We start from the raw sequence: 6,304 nt of genomic DNA, 5'->3' as shown, positions 1-6,304 counted from the left end.
GGAAAAGCTCTTTACCTCCCTCTAGCTGCCCAAAAATAAAGTATAAATTTCTCCTTTGGAAAGGAAATTTACTTTTATAACGAAATCATTTTGTTTTATTTTATTTTATTTTATTTTTTGGCAGCTGGCCCATCTGGGGATCTAAACCCTTGCCCTTGGTGTTATCAGCACCACACTCTAACCAAGTGAGCTAATCAGCCACCCGTACTTTTATAATGGAAATTTCCATTTGTAAACATGTCTCTGTACCAGGAATAGAGGAACTCTGGGAGATAGCTTTTATCAGCTGAGTGGCTTTTATCTGCATGACAAGAATACCCTAATTTACCATATATTTTCTCCTCCCTTTCCCAAAACTTGTCTCCCCCACCTAGAATCCCCAAACCCTTTTTCCTTTGTTTAGCCTAAGATGGTACATCAGCCTCAATTATCTGGCTGCCTCTTTGAGCCATATTGTTTTCTTTGTGGCTCCTGTGCACATGTTCATAATTAAAACTATTTTTTTCTCTTGTTAGTCTGTCTTTTATCAGTTTGATTTGCAGGCTCCTGGCATTAAATCTAGCAGGGTAGAGGAAAAATATTTTTTCCTTCCCTTCAGCTGTTGGGAGCTTTGTTAGGTTGGCTCCTATGTCCCTTTGACATGCTCCCAATCCTCTTGTGTTTTGAGCACTTCTTTACTTTCTGGCACTACAAGATGTCCCAGCTCATCTTATATATTCCCTGCCCTATGCCTAAAATCAGTTATTTCTTTAAGAAGCCCTATTTTTTTTGCTTTGTTTTTGTTTTTGTTTTTTAATGGGAGAATGGCATTGCCACTGGTTTTTGTAAATAAAGTTTTTTGGAACATAGGTATGCTCATTTATTTTCATATTATCTATGGCTGTTGCTTTGCCTCCCATGGATTTGTCACTCCTTTTCCCCTGGGTGATGAAACCGCCAAAGATTACTCAAAGCCCATCTCTTCTGAGCAATGAGAAGCCCCGAAAAGGGGTTAATCTCCCAGAACCCTCAAGAGGAGGCATTCCTTCCATTTGAGAAATTAACCATGGGGCCGAGCCCGTGGCGCACTCAGGAGAGTGCGGCACTGGGAGCGCAGCGACGCTCCCGCCGCGGGTTTGGATCCTATATAGGAATGGCCAGTGCGCTCGCTGGCTGAGTGTGGTGTGGGTGACACCACACCAAGGGTTGCGATCCCCTTACTGGTCATGAAAAAGACAAAAAAAAAAAAAGAAAAAAAGAAATTAATCATGAATTGGGGCTCTCTTCCCACATTTATTCTCCAGACCAGGAAGTTACAGGAAGAGAACGTAGGTGGGGTTTTTTCTAAGTACAGTTTAACAAGTTTAACAATAGAAGCTGGTAACATTCAGTAAGACAAGCAAGGTGACATTCTATAATGCAATAAGTCGATCCACTAACAAAAGCTTGATTTTAGCAAACATTCTTTTCTTACAGCAATTTCCCAGTATCTTTACATATCAATCAATAACCTGTCTGTCTTTGAGCCAGCAACCTTGCTGTTACAATTCTTTATCTCACAACAGAGACTATAGCCTGGGGAAAATTTCCTGTCCTTTGCAAGGCCAATATTTGAAACTGCAAAGCTTTGGAAAACCAGGCCCTGTGAAGTGCATTTGCTTTATGCATACTCCACTTATGGCTGCTTTTACAATGGCAGAGTTGAGCAGTCATGGGAGACTGCATGACCTAGAATATTTCATTTCTAACCCTTTACAGAAAAGAAATATTAGAATATTTCATTTCTAACCCTTTACAGAAAGAGTTTGTTGATACATCTTCCAATTGGAGGTGCTCGTTGTGACTATTTTTATAAGAATACAGACAATTCTTATGGAAGTCCAAAACATGAACCAAAGTGTTCATAGAATCTGACACTAGAAATCAATGTCACAGTTTCTTCCACTGCTTTTTGGCTTTTAGGCTTTTACTGTGCACTCCTCCATTACTTTTCTATCAGGTGGTTCTCACTGCCTCCTTATGTAGACTGCCACATTGTGGGGGAGAAATCTCCCCTTCTAGCGGGTTGAGAAGGGAGGAGATTTATAGTAAAGAAGAATCTAATTACGGCTGGCAATACCTCCCTAGGATGGTAAAGAGAGCCATACATACCTCTGGTTATATAAGCCAGGCCCAGTCGGGGGGAAATGCAATTCTTTCTCAATACAATTACTCTGTTGCAACTCATTAAATTAGTACCACTTTCAGGAAGAATATTTCTTCTTTACATGTGGTTAGAAACTGTTGCTGAGACAAAACTACTCACCTTAAAGAGGTGTGCCTTCCTTTTCCCGTACATTTCTGAAGGTGTCAAGTACATATAACTTTAGGGCTTCTCCTCAACCTCCCAGAGTCAGCTGTGACTAAGCAAAGTGCAGCCTCTGAGGTGCTCAAATTTGAAAGCCACTGCAAAAGGCAGAAAGGGAGAATTTCCTTTCCTTATGAGGAGGGCAAGGATTCCCCAAGGGAGAGAGTGGGCATGGGGACACCTGACCGGGGGCTTCAAAGAGAGGCTACATTAACTGGAGAGGGCTTGAAGAAGGAGAGAAAAAGTAAGCATTTACACTGGACTCCTTCCTTTTGAAGACCTAGTCTGGAAGGCTTTCCTTGGTGTACAGTAGAATAAAGAATAACGTCAAACACAGTTGCAACCTGACCCCTTGGTGATGAACATCTTTGCCTCACTCATAGTACAGTGTGTGTCTGATCAGGGAAGAATGAACAGTAAAGATCCCAGAAAGGAGCAGTAAGTGCTCTTCAATCACTTAGTGGGCTCCAGTAAGGAGAGGACAGGAAACACACCTGCAGTATCAGGGTACAGTCTCCAAGCATCAGAGTAGTCAGACCACTTCTTCCTTAGGGCACAAAAGGAGGGATCTATACTGCTTTGCCCACATACTACATATTTACATGCTGAATAAAGGCTCCGGTAGGGCTGCCAGTTTAGCAAACAAAAGATATAGGACACCCAGTTAAATTTGTATTTCAGATATACTAAAAAGTTATTCATTCATTATTTATAAGTATGTCCCATGAATTACTCTAAAAAAAATTTTTTTTTTGTTTTGTTTATCTGAAATTCAAATTTAACTGTTCTGCATTTTATCTGGTAACCCTATGCCTGGACCACATTCTACTTTATAACCTTTCAGCTCATGGAGCTACAAGACACTTCCTGCTTGGTCTCCTGAAGAGAGAGCAAAAGACAGGGGCAGAAAAAGAGAAGACAGGATTTGCCCAGTTTTCCTTGCTTGGGAAAAACCCTTTGTAACAGGCCATGCTACTGTAGGAGAAAGATAATAACCCCCATAGATTTTTATTTGGAATGGACCCCTGTCTTTTATAAAACAGATTAACAAGAAAAAAACAAACAGAAGTACATTAACCTGTATATTTCATATGTGAAAGAGATCTTCAAAAAGTTCATGGAAAGATTTGTATTATCTTTTAATTCTATTTTTTCCACGAACTTTTGGAAGTACCCTTGTATACATGGGAGTAGTTCTCAAAGAGGCAGCTTTGAATTTCTATAGCATCTTCAATAAAGAACAGTAAATTTTTAGATAAGTGAAAAGACAAAGGAAAAGGACTTTGAGTCTCCACAGGTGGCAACTTGGGGTAAGGCAAATAACTGGCAGATAAAAGCTAGTTAGAAGAGCTTGTTCTTGCAGATTCCTCTGGTACCATCTCCATGCCTAGAAGGTTCTAATGCTGTCTTCAGTAGTTAACCTCTGTTATTCCTGGTAGAGATGTATCTTTTGTCTATGTAAATCTATGTTCTTCTTTTAGGCAAATAGAGGAAAGGCAGAGAGCTTTCTTGCATCTGTTTCTTAATTGTCTTCAGCTCAGAAATTGTCTTCGGCTCTCCTTTTGGGGAGGCATATTCTGGTCTCCCACACTAGGCCAGCATTCATATGGCCCTGTCCTACCTCTACCGTTGGTCTGAACAGTTGTGGCCATGGTGATCGGTTGTTGGGTGGGTGGGGGAGGGTCAACAAACAACAGTCAAACAAACCCAGTTTGTTTATGCAGACAGAAGGCAGTTCTATGTGTAAATAAGTCCAGTGCACACATGTCTCCTGGAAGGCTCCCTCTCTCCAGTCTTCATCCTCTCTTCCTCCTCTGCCTCAACCCAGAAGAGGTTTCTGTTACGTCAAGTCAAAGCTGGTCCCTCTCTTCCGTGAGTCTCAAGTCTCCCAGATAGAAATCTTAGGTTTCTTGGCCTACTTAACCGCCTCCTGACACTCACCCCCTGTTCCAATCAGGGTGACTTTCTTACCTGCTTCCTTTTCTGCAGTTTTGCTAATAATATCTTAGCTATCTAAAATGTGGTCACTATTTTTCAGTGTTTGTCCAGATCATTCAAGGTTTAACTAAAGTTCCTCAGGTCTTTTTCCACTCCAATCTGTCTTTTTCCAAACTTTATAATTTGTCCTGTATACTTAGAAGTATAATTGGCCGACGTTTTTCTTTTTTAAATTGAAAATAAATATTATAGCACTAAGTTTTTTTCAATCCCTCATGCCAATAACATAAGATGACTTTTGGAAATTTTGAGTACCCTTCCAAACTTTATAATATACACAGTAGTTTACATGGCTGCTGGCTGTCCCATTTTCATGTCCTTCCAAGTTTTGTGAGCTGAGAAGCAAGACCTCTTCTAGCTCCAAATAGCAACAACCCAAAGGGATGATTAATTCAGTTTTGAAACTATAAAACTGATAACTGAGCTCTCAGCCAGCAGTAACATTCAGGGGACAAATTAATTTAAACTATACTGATTTTATTTAATTATAACTTCTTTCATTTGAGTGTCTGAATGAATTTTATAATAATCAGATGGCTTGGAATGGCTAAGATGGGATTATTGTTCTTTTCAAAGAGGAATACGTTGCGTCTTGGAAGGATGAAAAACAAAAACAAACAAAAAAACCAGCCCTAATAACATTCATTGGCCCATTGCCTGGGGAAAGTAGCGACGTTTCAGCCCTGTGTCTTATACTCTCTATAAGGGAGGCTTTTAAAGTTCAAAATTTCAGAGGATTTTTTAATTGGAAGATGATTTTAGGATATATAGTTGCTATGGTCTGAATGTTTGTGTCCTTGAAAAATTTATATGCTGAAACTCATCAATCTGATGATATTAGGAAGTGGGGCCTTTGGGAGGTGATTTATGACATAAGGGCAGAGTGTCCTTGTAAAAGAAGCCCCAGAGAGCTGCCTGGTCCCCTTCCAACCGTGTGAGAACACAGCAAGTAGGTGCTATCTATGGAACAGGAGGCTGCCCTCACTAGACATGAAATCTGCTCGCCTTTGATAGTGGACTTCCCAGCTTCTAGAACTGTGAGAAATACATTTCTGTTGTTTATAAGCCACCCAGTCTATGGTATTTTGTTATGGCAGCCCAAGCACTAAGACAGTTTTATTTGTTTTCTTTTCCCAGTGTTTTCAATGAAAGTCTTCACATCTTTTCAGGAATGAGGCAGAAGGGATGCTGTTTAAATGGAATGAATACACCCACATAAGAAGGGATAAAAATTCTGCTTCCAAATCTGTATGGTAGATTTCCCTGCCAATGTTTTGCTTTCCCACCAGCCATAGATCTCTGCTGTGTCCATGGTTTTAAAGGTGCCTATTCTCATCTATGTAATTGCTGTGAACAGATAGCAATTCCAGTATTACTGCCCACATAAGAGGGAGGTGAAGCAAGCATTCTCCCATTATTTTACTTTGCCAGCAAGTTTCTGACTCATAGAGCAGTTTAAGAAAAGTGTTTTCTTCTGAGCTATGTATTTAATTTTAGTATTTCCTTGCAATGTATTCCTTGAAAACAATTTTTAACAGATAATATTTTTACATAGTTAAAAATAAAAAATGTAAGTTTTGAGTGAAAAGTCTTACTCCCACCTCTTTCACTTTTTAGTTCTTACCACCCCATACCCAATAGTAACTAGTTTTATCAGATTAATATATAACTTGCATAGTTTTTTAATATAAATGTAAACATATATATTCTCATTTAACCCTATTTAAAACTAAAGGCAATATTGTTCTAAATCTTTTAAAATTTTTTTATATAGGGCCGGCCCGGTGGCGCACTGGATAGTGTGCCGCTTGGGAAGCGCGGCGGCGCTCCCGCCCGAGGGTTCGGATCCCACATACGGACCGGTTCCTGCTCACTGGCTGAGCGAGGCACGGGAGCAACGCCGAGGGCTGCAGTCCCGTTGCCGGTCCCCGGTCCGGTGCGGGGGCAACACTGAGGGTTGCGATCCGTTGCCGGACACGG

This window comes from Galeopterus variegatus, unplaced genomic scaffold, assembly GCF_000696425.1.
Source record: "Galeopterus variegatus unplaced genomic scaffold, G_variegatus-3.0.2 Scaffold3624, whole genome shotgun sequence".
NCBI lineage: Eukaryota > Metazoa > Chordata > Mammalia > Dermoptera > Cynocephalidae > Galeopterus > Galeopterus variegatus.
The sequence above is the reverse complement of the archived record's forward strand: the minus strand, read 5'-3'. Positions refer to the sequence as shown.